Source organism: Arachis ipaensis, chromosome B4 (genome assembly GCF_059453495.1).
Source record: "Arachis ipaensis isolate K30076 ecotype BB chromosome B4, ASM5945349v1, whole genome shotgun sequence".
NCBI lineage: Eukaryota > Viridiplantae > Streptophyta > Magnoliopsida > Fabales > Fabaceae > Arachis > Arachis ipaensis.
In genome coordinates, this window is record NC_142439.1 from 88,283,702 (window position 1) to 88,299,882 (window position 16,181).

General features: G+C 37.1%; 1 non-coding gene across 1 annotated transcript; it reads right to left on the minus strand.

The window, feature by feature from the left end:
• Nucleotides 1-14,499: 14,499 nt before the first annotated feature.
• On the minus strand, nucleotides 14,500-14,607 carry LOC148568275 (small nucleolar RNA R71). Its single transcript, XR_015882101.1, has one exon. It is a non-coding gene; the product is annotated as a small nucleolar RNA R71 (small nucleolar RNA).
• Between the last annotated feature and the right edge of the window lie 1,574 nt (nucleotides 14,608-16,181).

The following is a 16,181-nucleotide window of genomic DNA, read 5'->3' on the forward strand; positions in this document are numbered from 1 at the left end:
TCAGTTGTTTAGTTAGTTTAATTTTCATCTAGTTTTTTGTTTTCATAATAAGTGTTGGATTATTAATCTTGTTTGTTGTTTATTGCTGCTTATTACTAACTGGATGCTATTTTAGCATAATTGTTTTTGTCATTCATTGTTGGATTATTTGTTGAGGTTACAATTTGCTACTTGGTTTTGAGATCCTAATGCTTAATGTTTGTGAATACCAAGAGAATGAGAATTGCCTTTCAAGCGTTCTAAACTTTTTGAATTGTATGATTTGGCCACCATGTGATTTGAACCCTTTTACTTGACTAGGAAATTTTTTGATGGATGTTGTGCATTTATCTTAATGCATTGTGTTCCATGATCATATGCATCCATATGTTTTTGGCTTGAATGTGATAAACCCCAATTTTGTGGTTTATATTGTGCTTAATTTGGGGGATTTTATCACCTTTTCCCACATTTATTCAATGAAATAGCATGGTTTTACAATTCTCCCTTGATTTGTGCTTAAATATAAAAACATGCTTTTTAGGCCTTAAAATAGCTAAATTTAATCCACTTTAATTCCATTCGATGGCTTGATATGTTTGTTGAGTGATCTCAGGTTCATAAGGTAAGTGTTGGATGGAAGAAGTGAGGAGAAAAGCATGCAAAGTGGGAGAACTCATGAAGAAATGAAGGAAACGCAAAGCTGTCAAGCCTGACCTCTTCGCACTCAATCGACCATAACTTGAGCTACAGAGGTCCAAATGAGGCGGTTCTAGTTGCGTTGGAAAGCTAACATCTGGGGCTTCAAAATGATATAAAATTTGCCATAGTTTCCTGACGTATAGGGGCGCGCACGAGCCATGTATACGTGCGTGCCGATGGATCACGTGGTTCACTAAAGTGAAATCGTGGCCAGCGATTTGCAACTCATTTTCGGCCCAATCTAACTCATTTTTTATGCTATTGCATGCTAAATTCAAGCTTGGGTAAGGGGGACCAATTGTTTTGAATTTTTGGCATCATGTAGCTTATTTTCTAGAGCGAGAAGCTCCCTCTTCTCTCTAGAATTAGGGTTCTTAGGACATTTCCATCTTAGATCTAGGCTTAATTCCATGTTCTCATCTTATTTCCTTTACAATTTCTTGTTTTACTACTCTATTCTTCTTAGTTCTCTTGTCAATTTTACTTTTATGTCTCTTTTATGTTTATGAATACTCATATTGGATTTTGTTTACTTTTAATGAAATTGAATGTTTGATATCCTTTTGTTGATGATTTGAATTGTTGATTTACTTTTCTTGCAATTGGTAGTTGGTAGATTTACTATTTTTTACACTTTTACCATGCTTCTTTTTATTCCTTCCAAGTATTTGACAAAATGCTTGGTTGGTCTTTAGAGTAGATTTTGAGAATTCTTAGCTTGGGAAGAGTAATTGAGCAATCTTGAGTCATTAATACCCAATTTAGATTGGTGATCTAGAGTTGTTAGTTAATATGATTTCCATTGGCTCTAATCTCTTGCTAATTCCATTAGTGAGTTGATTAGGACATTTGGATTGAGGTTAACTAGTCTTGTTTGACTTTCTCTCATGGAAGATAACTTATACCTTCTTCCAATGTTGGAGATGACGAAATAAAATAAATTCTTGTTAAGTATTGTTATGATTAATGACTAGGATGGAAAGCCTACTATGATCTCAATCCTTGCCATGAATGTCTCTCTTTATTAATTGCTTTCTTTAATTGCTCTCTTTACTTTTCTTGTCATTTAATTCTTGCCCCTTTACTTTCTTGCCCCTTATCAATCAAACCCCCTTTGTTCCTCATAGCCAATAATTGACCACTTTATTGCAATTCGTTGTGAGACGACTCGGAGTCTAAATACTCCGGTTAATTTTTATTGGGGTTTGTACACGTGACAAAACCATATTTTAATTTGATGGGAGAGTTGTTTTTTGGTTTGGAGCTATGCTTACAACGAAGTAATTCCTTTCTTTAGGAGGAAAATCTAGACCGACAATAATTTTTCCTATCAAATTAATGGCGCCGTTGCCGGGAAGTTGCAATGGTGTTTTGTTATTGGCTATTGTATATATGTTAATAGGATTCTTTGTTAGTTTTGCTTGCTTTAGGAGTTAGTTTTTATTTAGTTCTTATTAGTATTTGTTTTATTTTCTTTTGCTATTATGAATTCTCATCCTCACTTTGGCTATGAGTTTGGATCAAATTACGTTGTAGGGAATGGGAACTATAATGACAACATGCATCAAGGATAGAACAATCAAAAGTGGAGGGAGCCTCAAAGGATTGATCACCCTTCTTGGCAACAACCTCCTCCGGTGTTTTATGGGTATAATTCCAATCCTAATGCATACTAATCTAATGGATGTGGTGACCCTTATTGTGGTTGTCAACAACCACCACCACATACCTATGAACCACCCCCTCAACATGACTTTAAACCACCATACTTACAAGCCCCATACCACCAAACACCTCATTATGACCCTAATTCTTATCCACCATACTAACCACCCTATGAACCATATGAACCACACATGGAACCACCACCATTCCAATACAATTACTCTCAAGAACCACCTCAATATACACCACCCCCATACCCTTACCAAGATGAACCAACTTCCAATTATGAAACTTTCCTCCCAAATAATGAACCTTCTCTTCCACCATCACCTCCCGATGAAGCCCCCACGCAGGAATTGAGAGATCTTGAATCTCATATCCTAAGGCGACATGAGGAGGATGAAAAGAAGTTTGCGGAGTTAAGAGCAAAAATGGCTATCATGGTAGAAGCCGTTAGCAGCATGGTCTCCTCCTGAATAAGCCTAAGCAACCAAGGCACTCCCATTGACGAATGTGGAGAAGCAATTAAGGAGTATAGTGAGGGAGTGAGTTTAGAGCTTCAAGGTTAAAAAGAGGAGTTGAAGCAAGAATTGTCACAAGGGGAGGAAGTTAAGACAATTGAGCCGGAAGGAGTGGTTGAAGACCTAGGAGATGTTGGAAGTCCATGGGAATGCAGAGTTAAAGAGCCCTCTTCCAAGATACTTGATGTTGATGTTGAGGAGGGTGTACAACCTCCAAAGCGTATTATGATTGAAAACTTTGAAGAGGTTGACCAAGAGATGGATTCAATCATTGAGGAGTTCCTATCTACAATTGAATCCTCTCCCATTGGGCTTGAAATTGATATCAAAGAAAAAGATACACAACCTCCCATGCCCTTGGTGAGCAATGAAGAAGAAATTGAATTGGAAGCAAGCCACCAAGAGCAAGAGGTTAAAGTTGAGGAAAGTTGCAAGGAGGTAGAAGATGTAAAGGAAGAGCACAAGGGCGTAGACCTCGCATTAGCTAAGTGTGGGGAGGTCCCCCTTCCTAAGTCACCGTCATTCAACATAACATTCAAGTGGATAAAATTTCTATCCCTAAGCTTCACTTTTGCACTTGAATATGGTTTGATTGAAAATGATGGTCAACTTAGAGCTCTTTGTGGAGTTAAGAGTAAGAGAGAGTTGTGTAGTGGTTGGAAACATCACTCTAAGTTCATGATGGTTGCATGCTCAAAGTTGAATAGTAATTGTTGGTGTAGAACCAAATTGCATGGGTCTAGGAGAATGTTTGGAGGTTTAATTGAGAATTCACAAGCCTTGTCACCCAAATTTAACTATGGTAGTCAACGAGAAGATGGGTGCAAGAACAAAGTTTGGGACCCCGGAATCCATTTCAACATTCAACACTCTTGGGATTTTGCCATTTACTTGAGCTTACTTGAAGGCCTTGTGCGCCTAATTTGGGATTCCGGTGGACATTGGAGATGCAAATGTTAGTGGGGATTCAAGGATGAATTCAAGCATAAACCACCCTAGCAAGGACCCCCACCAAATGTCCAACTAAAGGAGTTAAACTAAAAGTGCTAGGTGGGAGACACCCCACCGTGGTAAACTCTTTCCATTCTCTTGTAAATATAATCAATGGATGAATTGGGTTGCCATTCTTAGGTAGTTTTCTTCTTTGCATACTCTTGTTTTAATATTTTGGTTATTAGTTTGTTTGATTAGATTTATGCCTTAAGTTTGTAGCTTAGTTTGTTGAGTTTATTTGGTAGTTTAGTATGCCCAATAAGGTTTCATGGTGTTTGGGTAGCTGTTTGGAGGTTTGGAATGCTTGGTTTGGTGTAAGAACTTGGAAAAATTTTGAAAAATAGAACACCAACCCACACGTACGCGTGCCCAAGCTTTTCGGCCAATCCACGCGCACGCGGCATGCACGCGTACGTGTGGATGTGGAAGTTTCATTCACCCAGCCAAAAAGCAGAGAGTTATGCCTAGTTTGTGCCCATTCTGTGCCAGTGACCCACGCGCAAGCGTGCATGACGCGTACGCGTCCTTGATGCTAATTGCGCAATTCGCGCGTGCGCGCTGATAGCGCCACCTGCCCTCCTGGTACATGTTCCAGAGAGTTAGGCCAACCTTGGGCTAACACTGTGCCCCGCGCATGACCTCACCCACGCGTGCACACACCTGGCGTGTACGCGTCCTTCTGCCAAAATGCACATCGGCACGTAAGCGTGCATGACGCGTCCGCGCCGGTAAAAAAAGAGTTTTTTTTTCTCATCTTCCATTTTATTTTGTCCATTGCATTCACATACTTCTATTCTTTGCATTTTCAATTTTTTTTTATAGCCTTTTTTTACTTTATTTTTTTTCGAGTTTCTTATTTTAATAATGGTGTTGAATTCTCTTACTCAATTGTTGAGAATTTCTTGCATTATTTTGGTGCTTCGTGACTTGTTTGATATTGATGGGTGATGAAACTTTTAAATCAATGCTTCATCTTTTATGACTCTTGTGTCCCTTGTGCATTGATATGAACTCATATTATTTTTCGTGACCCACTTCTTCTTATTTTGACTTGATGCTCAACATGCTCTTCATGCCTTGACTTTACTCTTGCATCAAGTGTTAGTTAATATACCTTTGCTTGAATTATTTTTTCACTCACATGTTGTAGCTACCATGTAGTGAGGACCCTATTCTTATTTGGCATTAGCCCCTGCCTATGTTTTATTGCTTTGATATCTTTGTTGTAGGCTTAATTCTCTTTATTTTTCTTTCCTTTTAGGTTGGCCACCAAGAAGGAAAGGGAGGGAAAAGCTTCTAAATGGGGCAACAAACAAGTTCACCCGCACAACCCTTTGAAGAAACTCATCAATTGTAGCAACCCGTCCACTTTACTCTTCTTTGCATGCACCGAGGACGGTGCAAATTTCTAAATGTAGGGAGGTCGTCCGACCAATCTCCATGGGTAACAATTTCTTTCTTTCAACACCAATTCTTGATTTTCTTTGTTAGTTAGTTGTTGCATTGCATGATAGATTGCATGTTAGTTAGAATTTGTACATATTTCACCATTTCTTTTTATGTTAGGACTACTTGGTTAGGGTGATGATTTCTTTTCCAAGAAAAGTTATTTTTAGGGAACCCTACCAATTTGAAAAATTTTTTCTTGTTGAACTTGCTTGAAGAATTTATTTTGGAACATGGTTTTTGAGCCAAGAACACAAGCATGTGAGTTTTGAGCCATATTGTGTGGTTACATCTTATAACCACTTATTTCCATTCTTGTGTGCATTATTCTCTTTCTATGATTGTAATCTTTGATTTGTTTGATTCTTTATGTCCATTGTTCCATGTATACATGCATTTATATGATTGAGGCCATCATTTCATTTAGCTCACTTACTGAAATAGCCTACCTTTCATCGACCATTGTTAGCTAATTTTGAGCCTATTTAATCCCTTTTGTTCTTAATGTTAGCACATCACTACCCCTAAGTGAAAAACGATAAATGTCCTTGGTTTGGATCTTTGATTAGCTTAGGCTAGTGAGAGTGTGTATCATTTGGGTATGGGAAACTTGGGACATTGGTTGAGGTAAAAGTGTAATTTTTATTTTTATTGAAATTTTTGGGAATTGGGTACATACTCATGTATTAAATATGTAAATCCATATGCATTGATACGTTTGTATATACCTTAGAAAAAATGATAAGAAGAAAAAAAAAATATATATATATAAAAGAAAAAAATAGAAAAAAAAAAGAAAAAAAGAGAAAAAGAAATAAAAAGGGGACAAAAATGCCCCAAAGTAAAGTTCAATAAAAATCAATGCATATGGAATGTGAATTAAAGAGAATGCATGCGTATGTAAAAAAGTGGGAATCATGGGTAGCTAGGTTGTGTATTAGAGTTGTATAGGTTGTTATATGTGTTTGGTGAGGGCTTAGGTTAATCAAAGATACAAATTTTAAGCTCACTTGGCCATATGCATCCTACCTTGACCCTAGCCCCATTACAACCTATGAACAAGACCTCATGATGAATGTATGCATGCATTGAATAATTGTTGATTGTTAGATGAAAAACAAATCATGGAAAGCATGATTAGAAGAGAATTGAGTGATCAACCCTATACACTAGAGCGACTAGAGCGGATACACTTCCGGTGAGGGTTCGATGCTCAATTCCTTGTTCCCGGCTTTCATGAGCTTTCCTCTTGCGAGTTTATTTGAACTTCATTTTGATATTTGGATTGGTAGAGTTTGTGAGTCATCATATGACCTTTGCCCCACTTGATTATATATGTTCTTGGAGATTGATTTACTTTTAACCAAGTAGGTAGAATCATTTTGCATTTAGTTGCATATAGTTTATTTGAATAGATAGGTGCATATAGTTTATTTTCATTGAATAAATGTTCATGACCCTTTTCTTGTCCTTCTTTATTCTTAGCATGAGGACATGCTTGGTTTAAGTGTGGGGAGATTTGATAAACCCCAATTTTGTGGTTTATCTTGTGCTTAATTTGGGGGATTTTATCACCTTCTCTCACATTTATTCAATGAAATAGCATGGTTTTGCAATTCTCCCTTGATTTGTGCTTAAATGTAAAAACATGCTTTTTAGGCCTTAAAATAGCTAAATTTAATCCACTTTAATTCCATTCGATGCCTTGATATGTTTGTTGAGTGATCTCAGGTTCATAAGGCAAGTATTGGATGGAAGAAGTGAGGAGAAAAGCACGCAAAGTGGGAGAACTCATGAAGAAATGAAGGAACTGCAAAGTTGTCAAGCCTGACCTCTTCCCACTCAATCGACCATAACTTGAGCTACAGAGGTTCAAATGAGGCGGTTCCAGTTGCATTGGAAATATAACATCCGGGGCTTCAAAATGATATAAAATTTGCCATAGTTTCCTGATGTATAGGGGTGCGCACGTGCCATGTATGCGTGCGTGCCGATGGAGCACGTGGTTCACTAAAGTAAAATCGTGGCCAGCAATTTCCAACTTATTTTGGGCCCAATCCAACTCATTTATGATGCTATTTCATGTTGAATTCAAGCTTGGGCAAGGGGGAGAAATTGTTTTGAAGTTTTGGCATCATGTAGCTTAGTTTCTAGAGAGAGAAGCTCCCTCTTATCTCTAGAATTAGGGTTCTTAGGACATTTCCATCTTAGATCTAGGCTTAATTCCATATTTTCATCTTATTTCCTTTACAATTTCTTGTTCTACTACTCTATTCTTCTTAGTACTCTTGTCAATTTTACTTTTATGTCTCTTTTATGTTTATGAATGCTCATGTTGGATTTTGTTTACTTTTAATGAAATTGAATGTTTGATGTCCTTTTGTTGATGATTTGAATTGTTGATTTACTTTTCTTGCAATTGGTAGTTGGTAGATTTACTATTTTTTGTACTTTTACCATGCTTCCTTTTATGCCTTCCAAGTATTTGACAAAATGCTTGGTTAGTCTTTAGAGTAGATTTTGAGCATTCTTGGCTTGGGAAGAGTAATTGGGCAATCTTGAGTCATTAATACCCAATTTAGATTGGTGATCTAGAGTTGTTAGTTAATATGATTTCTATTGACTCTAATCTCTTGCTAATTCCATTAGTGAGTTGATTAGGACATTTGGATTGAGGTTAACTAGTGTTGTTTGACTTTCTCCCATGGAAGATAACTTATACCTTCTTCCAATGTTGGAGATGACGAAATAAGATAAATTCTTCTTAAGTATTCTTATGATTAATGACTATGATGGAAAGCCTATGATCTCAATCCTTGCCATGATATCTCTCTTTATTAATTCTTTTCTTTAATTTCTCTCTTTACTTTTCTTGTCATTTAATTCTTGCCCCTTTACTTTCTTGCCCCTTATCAATCAAACCCCCTTTGTTCTTCATAGCCAATAATTGACCACTTCATTGCAATTCCTTGTGAGACGACCTGGAGTCTAAATACTCCGGTTAATTTTCATTGGGGTTTGTACATGTGACAAAACCATATTTTAATTTGATGGGAGAGTTGTTTGTTGGTTTGGAGCTATTCTTACAACGAAGTAATTCCTTTCTTTAGGAGGAAAATCTAGACCGACAACAATTTTTCCTATCAGAATGCTTTCATGCTTTTTTATTGCTTGTTTGGTTGTTTTAACCCACGAGTTTAGAGCATCTCAAGCACACTAGAATGAGTGAAGCACATGTTCCTCTTTTGTATAATTATGACATCGATTTCTATGTTAGTGTGTGTGTTCTAAACCGCGCGCAACTTAGAATGCGCAATTACTTTTATCCATGTCACACATTAGGTCACTCACTTCATTCTAGTGATTATTACCTCACTCCAATAATTTACGCTTCCTTGCATTTGTATTTTCTCATCTTACGGTGTTATTTTCAATTTTTTATGAATGATGCACCACAAGCAAGAATGGAAGCAAAAGAAAGAACATGCAGCAACCGGTTGACCTACCAGCTGAAGGTAGAAACTCGGCAAGTCATCGTACCCCCTTGCTCATCTTTGGATGCACCGAGGACGGTGCAAACTTTTAAGTGTGGGGAGGTCGTCCGACCAGCCGGCGTTTTTGGGTGACAAATTTCTAATCCCAATATTTTTGCATTTCATTTTTAGGTCTTCCAGGAATTTTTCAAGAAATTCCAAAATAATGGAAAATTTTCAAGAAATTTTATCTATAGGGCACCCCAATTGATTTGAGTAAAAATTTTTCATTAAACTTGCTTGAATTATATATACTGTGGATCATATTTTCGAGCTAAGAACACAAGCTTGTGAGTTTTGAGCCTAATTGTGTTGTTACATCATATAACCACTTATCATCCTTCTTGTGTGTATTATTCTCTTTCTATGAGAGTAATCTTTGATTTGTTTGATTCTTTATGTCCATTATTTTGTGTAGACATGCATTTATATGATTGAGGCCATCATTTCATTTAGCTCACTTACCCAAATAGTCTTACCTTTTATCTTCCATTGTTAGCCAATTTTGAGCCTACTTAATCCACTTTGTTCTTAATATTAGCACATTACAAGCCTTAAAGCGAAAAATAATAAATATCCTTTATTTGGATCTTTGATTAGTTTAGTGATGAGCGGATAATTTATACCATTTTTGGCATTGTTTTTGCATCGTTTTTAGTATGTTTTAGTTACTTTTTATTATATTTTTATTAGTTTTTATGCAAAAATCACATTTCTGGACTTTACTATGAGTTTGTGTATTTTTCTATGATTTCAGGTATTTTCTGGCTGAAATTGAGGGACCTGAGCAAAAATCTGATTCAGAGGCTGAAAAAGGACTGCAGATGCTGTTGGATTCTGACCCTCCTGCACTCGAAGTAGATTTTCTAGAGTTAGAGAAACCCAATTGGTGCGCTTTCAATTGCGTTGGAAAGTAGATATCTTGGGATTTCCAGCAACGTATAATAGTCCATACTTTGCTCGAGATTTGATGGTCCAAACTGGAGTTCAAACACCCACCAAAGACCCTTTTCTGGAGTAAAAGCCAGAACTGGCACCAGAACTGGAGTTAAACACCCAAACTGGCACCCAAGCTGGCATTTAACTCCAAGAATGGCCTATGCACGTGAAAACTTCAATGCTCAGCCCAAGCACACACCAAGTAGGCCCCGGAAGTAGATTTCTGCACTATCTGCACTTAGTTACTCATTTTCTGTAAACCCTAGTAACTAGTTTAGTATAAATAGCACTTTTTACTATTATAATCGGGGGGACTTTTACCATCTAGCTTATGCCATTGTTCACGTTTGGAGGCTGGCCATTCGGCCAAGCCTTGACCTTTTTCTCTTATGTATTTTCCACGGTGGAGTTTCTACACCTCATAGATTAAGGTGTGGAGCTCTGCTGTTCTTCATGAATTAATGCAAGTACTATTGTTTTTCTCTCAATTCACGCCTACTTCTTCTCCAAGATATTCTCTCGTACTTAATTCAGTTAAGTCAGAATGAAGGGGTGACCCGTGACAATCACCCACTATCTTCATTACTCGCTTAGCCAAGATCCGCGTGCCTGACAACCACAAGGGGTCTATGATGAGCGGATAATTTATACGCTTTTTGACATTGTTTTTAGTATGTTTTTAGTAGGATCTAGTTACTTTTAGGGATGTTTTCATTAGTTTTTATGTTAAATTCATATTTCTGGACTTTACTATGAGTTTGTGTGTTTTTCTGTGATTTCAGGTATTTTCTGGCTGAAATTGAGGGACTTGAGCAAAAATCAGATTCAGAGGTTGAAGAAGGACTGCTGATGCTGTTGGATTCTGACCTCCCTGCACTCAAATTGAATTTTCTGGAGCTACATAACTCAAAATGGTGCGCTTCCATTTACGTTGGAAAGTAGACATCCAGGGCTTTCCAGCATTATATAATAGTCCATACTTTGCCCAAGTTTAGACGACGCAAACTGGCGTTCAACGCCAGTTCGCTGCCCAATTCTGGCGTCCAGCGCCAGAAACAAGCTGCAAAGTGGAGTTCAACGCCCAAACTGGCACAAAAGCTGGCGTTCAACTCCAAGAATGACCTCTCCACGTGTAGACTTCAAGCTCAGCCCAAGCACACACCAAGCGGGCCCCGGAAGTAGATTTACGCATCAATTACTTACTTCTGTAAACCCTAGTAGCTAGTTTATTATAAATATGACCTTTTACTATTGTATTAGACATCCTGGATTGTATTCTGATCATGTGATCACGTTTTGGGGGCTGGCCTCTCAGCCATGCCTGGACCTTCACTTATGTATTTTCAACGGTAGAGCTTTTACACTCCATAGATTAAGGTGTGGAGCTCTGCTATTCCTCAAAGATTAATGCAAAGTACTACTGTTTTCTATTCAATTTAACTTGTTCCACTTCTAAGATATTCATTCGCACTTCAATCTGAATGTGATGAACGTGACAATCATCATCATTCCCTATGAACGCGTGCCTGACAACCACTTCCGTTCTACATTAGATTGAATGAGTATCTCTTAGATCTCTTAATCGGAATCTTCGTGGTGTAAGCTAGAATGATGGCGGCATTCAAGAGAATCCGGAAAGTCTAAACCTTGTCTGTGGTATTCCGAGTAGGATTCAATGATTGAATGACTGTGACGAGCTTCAAACTCGCGATTGCTGGGCGTAGTGACAAACGCAAAAGGATAGTAAATCCTATTCCAACATGATCGAGAATCGACAGATGAATAGCCGTGTCGTGACAGGGTGCGTTGACCATTTTCACTGAGAGGATAGGATGTAACCATTGACAAGGGTGATGCCTCCAAACGATTAGCCGTGCCGTGACAGGACATTTGGATCATTTTCCCGAGAGAAGACCGAAAGTAGCCATTGACAATGGTGATGCATCACATAAAGCCAGCCATGGAAAGGAGTAAGACTGATTGGATGAAGATAGCAGGAAAGCAGAGGTTCAGAGGAACGAAAGCATCTCCATACGCTTATCTGAAATTCTCATCAATGACTTACATAAGTGTTTCTATCCCTATTTTATTAATTATTTTCGAAAACCCCATTACTATTTTATATCCGACTGACTGAGATTTACAAGGTGACCATAGCTTGCTTCATACCGACAATCTCCGTAGGATTCGACCCTTACTCACGTAAGGTATTACTTGGACGACCCAGTGCACTTGCTGGTTAGTTGAGCGAAGTTGTGAACCATGGTATTGGCATCATGTTTTTGGCGCCATTGCCAGGAAAAGAAAGAGCAATAAATTTTACATAATCAAAGTGTAATCACAATTTTTGCGCACCAAGTTTTTGGCGCCGTTGTCGGGGATTGTTCGAGTTTGGACAACTGACGGTTCATCTTGTTGCTCAGATTAGATAATTTTCTTTTTGTTTTCTCTTCAAAAATTTTTCAAAAATCTTTCAAAATTTTCTCCTTTGTTTTCGAAAAAAATTTTTAAAATAAAAATGTTTTCAAAAATAAATTATTCTATGGCTTCAAAACTTTCAAGAATGAATTCTAGAGTTTCATGGTAACATGTTGAATCCTATCTGGCTGAAAAGCCATACCCAAACTCCTTTGGGATTGGTCTTCAACTAATCACCTCAATGGATGTAAATCCATTCTAAAGCTTGAACGGCTATTAAGCCATGTCTGACCCTTTGATTGGAGCTTTAGACTAAAGAGCATAAGATTCCTGGAATTCATATTAAAAATTTTGGAATCCTTATTTTTATTTTTCATAATAATTTTCGAAAAAATACAAAAAAAATTAGAAAATCATAAAAATCAAAAATATTTTTTGTGTTTCTTGCTTGAGTCATGTGTCATGTTATAAGTTTGGTATCAATTGCATGTGCATCTTGCATTTTTCGAAAAAAAAAATCATGTATTCATAGTGGTCTTCATGATCTTCAAGTTGTTCTTGGTAAGTCTTCTTGTTTAATTTTTGCATTTGCATGTTTTGTGTCTTTTCTTGTTTTTCATATGCATTCTTGAATTCTTAGTGTCTAAGCATTAAAGAATTCTAAGTTTGGTGTCCTGCATGTTTTCCTTTGCATTAAAAATTTTTTCAAAAATATGTTCTTGGTGTTCATCATGATCTTTATAGTGTTCTTGGTATTCATCTTGACATTCATAGCATTCTTGCATGCATTCATTATTTTGATCCATAACTTTCATGCATTGCATCATTTTTCTTGTTTTTCTCTCTCATCATTAAAAATTCAAAAATAAAAAATATCTTTCCCTTTTTCTCTCTTAAAATTTTGAAAATTAGATTTGACTTTTTCAAAAATTTTTAAAATCTAGTTGTTTTCTTGAATCAAGTCAAATTTTCAATTTAAAAATCTTATCTTTTTCAAAATATTTTTCAAAAATCAAATCTTTTTCATTTTTCTTAGTTATTTTCGAAAATTATAAAAATATTTTTCAAAAATCTTTTTCTTAATTTTACATCATATTTTTGAAAATAACATCATCAATTAATGTTTTGATTCAAAAATTTCAAGTTTGTTACTTACTTGCTAAGAAAGATTCAAATTTTAAGTTCTAGAATCATATCTTGTGATTTCTTGTGAATCAAGTCATTAATTGAGTTTTTAAAAATCAAATCTTTTTCAAAAACTAATTTCTATCATATCTTTTCAAAAATATCTCCTTATCTTACCTTTTTCAAAAATTTGATTTCAAAATATCTTTTCTAACTTCCTATCTTCTTATCTTTTCAAAATTGATTTTCAAGTTGTTTCAACTAACTAACTAACTTTTTGTTTGTTTCTTATCTTTTTCAAAACCACCTAACTAACCCTCTCTCTCTCTAATTTTCGAAAATATCTTCCCCCTTTTTCAAAATTTCTTTTTAATTAACTAATTATTTTAATTTTTAAATCTTAATTTTCGAAAACTACTAACCTTTTTCAAAAATTATTTTCGAAAATCCTCTCCCTCTCTCATCTTATTCTATTTATTTATTCATCTACTAACATCTCTTCCTCACATCACTCACCAAATTCGAACCCCCTCTTCTATCTGTGTTCGAATTTTTCCTCTTCTCTCCTTCTACTAACAATAAGGAACCTCTTTACTGTGACATAGAGGATTCCTCCTCTTTTCTTTTTCTCTTCTCTTTCATATGAGCAGGAACAAAGAAAAAGACATTCTTGTTGAAGCTGATCCAGAACCTGAAAGGACTCTGAAGAGAAAACTAAGAGAAGCTAAATTACAACAATCCAGAGACAACCTTATTGAAAATTTCGAACAAGTAAAGGAGATGGTAGCCGAACCCAACAAAAATAATGCAAGGAGGATGCTTCGTGACTTTACTGCACCTAATTCCAATTTACATGGAAGAAGCATCTCCATTCCTGCCATTGGAGCAAACAACTTTGAGCTGAAACCTCAGCTAGTTTCTCTGATGCAGCAGAACTGTAAGTTTCATGGACTTCCATCTGAGATCCTTTTCAGTTCTTAACTGAATTCTTGCAGATCTGTGATACTGTTAAGACTAATGGAGTAGATCCTGAAGTCTACAGGCTCATGCTTTTCCCTTTTGCTGTAAGAGACAGAGCTAGAGTGTGGTTGGACTCTCAACCCAAAGATAGCCTGAACTCTTGGGATAAGCTGGTCACGGCTTTCTTAGCCAAGTTCTTTCCTCCTCAAAAGCTGAGCAAGCTTAGAGTGGATGTTCAAACCTTCAAACAAAAAGATGGTGAATCCCTCTATGAAGCTTGGGAAAGATACAAACAGTTGACCAAAAAGTGTCCCTCTGACATGCTTTCAGAATGGACCATCCTGGATATATTCTATGATGGTTTGTCTGAGTTATCAAAGATGTCATTGGACTCTTCTGCAGGTGGATCCATTCACCTAAAGAAAACGCCTGTAGAAGCTCAAGAACTCATTGACATGGTTGCAAATAACCAGTTCATGTACACTTCTGAAAGGAATCCTGTGAATAATGGGACGCCTATGAAGAAGGGAGTTCTTGAAATTGATACTCTGAATGCCATATTGGCTCAGAACAAAATATTGACTCAGCAAGTCAATATGATTTCTCAGAGTCTGAATGGAGTGCAAGTTGCATCCAACAGTACTCAAGAGGCTTCTTATGAAAAAGAAGCTTATGATCCTGAAAACCCTGCAATAGCAGAGGTGCATTACTTAGGTGAACCTTATGGAAACACCTATAATCCATCATGGAGAAATCATCCAAATCTCTCATGGAAGGATCAAAGGCCTCAACAAGGCTTTAATAATGGTGGAAGAAACAGGTTTAACAATAATAAACCTTTTCCATCATCCACTCAGCAACAGACAGAGAACTCTGAACAAAATACTTCTAATTTAGCAAACTTAGTCTCTGATCTATCTAAGGCCACTGTAAGTTTCATGAATGAAACAAGGTCTTCCATTAGAAATTTGGAAGCACAAGTGGGCCAGCTGAGTAAAAGGATCACTGAAATCCCTCCTAGTACTCTCCCAAGCAATACAGAAGAGAATCCAAAAGGAGAGTGCAAGACCATTGACATAAGCACCATGGCCGAACCTGTAAGGGAAGGAGAGGACGTGAATCCCAAGGAGGAAGACCTCCTGGGACGTCCAGTGATCAATAAGGAGCTTCCCTCTGAGGAACCAAAGGACTCTGAGGTTCATCTAGAGACCATAGAGATTCCATTGAACCTCCTTATGCCATTCATGAGCTCTGATGAGTATTCCTCTTCTGAAGAGAATGAGGATGTTACTGAAGAGCAAGCTGCCAAGTTCCTTGGTGCAATCATGAAGCTAAATGCCAAATTATTTGGTATTGAAACTTGGGAAGATGAACCTCCCTTGTTCACCAATGAACTAAGTGATCTGGATCAACTGACATTGCCTCAGAAGAGACAGGATCCTGGAAAGTTCATAATACCTTGTACCATAGGCACCATGATCTTTAAGGCTCTGTGTGACCTTGGTTCAGGAATAAACCTCATGCCCCTCTCTGTAATAGAGAAACTGGGAATCTATGGGGTGCAAGCTGCTAAAATCTCATTAGAGATGGCAGACAATTCAAGAAAACAGGCTTATGGACAAGTAGAGGACGTGTTAGTAAAGGTTAAAGGCCTTTACATCCCTGCTGATTTCATAGTCCTGGATACTGGAAAGGAAGAGGATGAATCCATCATCCTAGGAAGACCTTTCCTAGCCACAGCAAGAGGTGTGATTGATGTGGACAGAGGAGAATTGATCCTTCAATTAAATAAGGGCAACCTTGTGTTTACAACTCAAGGATCTCTCTCTGCATCCATGGAGAGGAAGCAGAAAAAGCTTTTCTCAAAGCAGAATCAACCAAAGCCCCCACAGTCAAACTC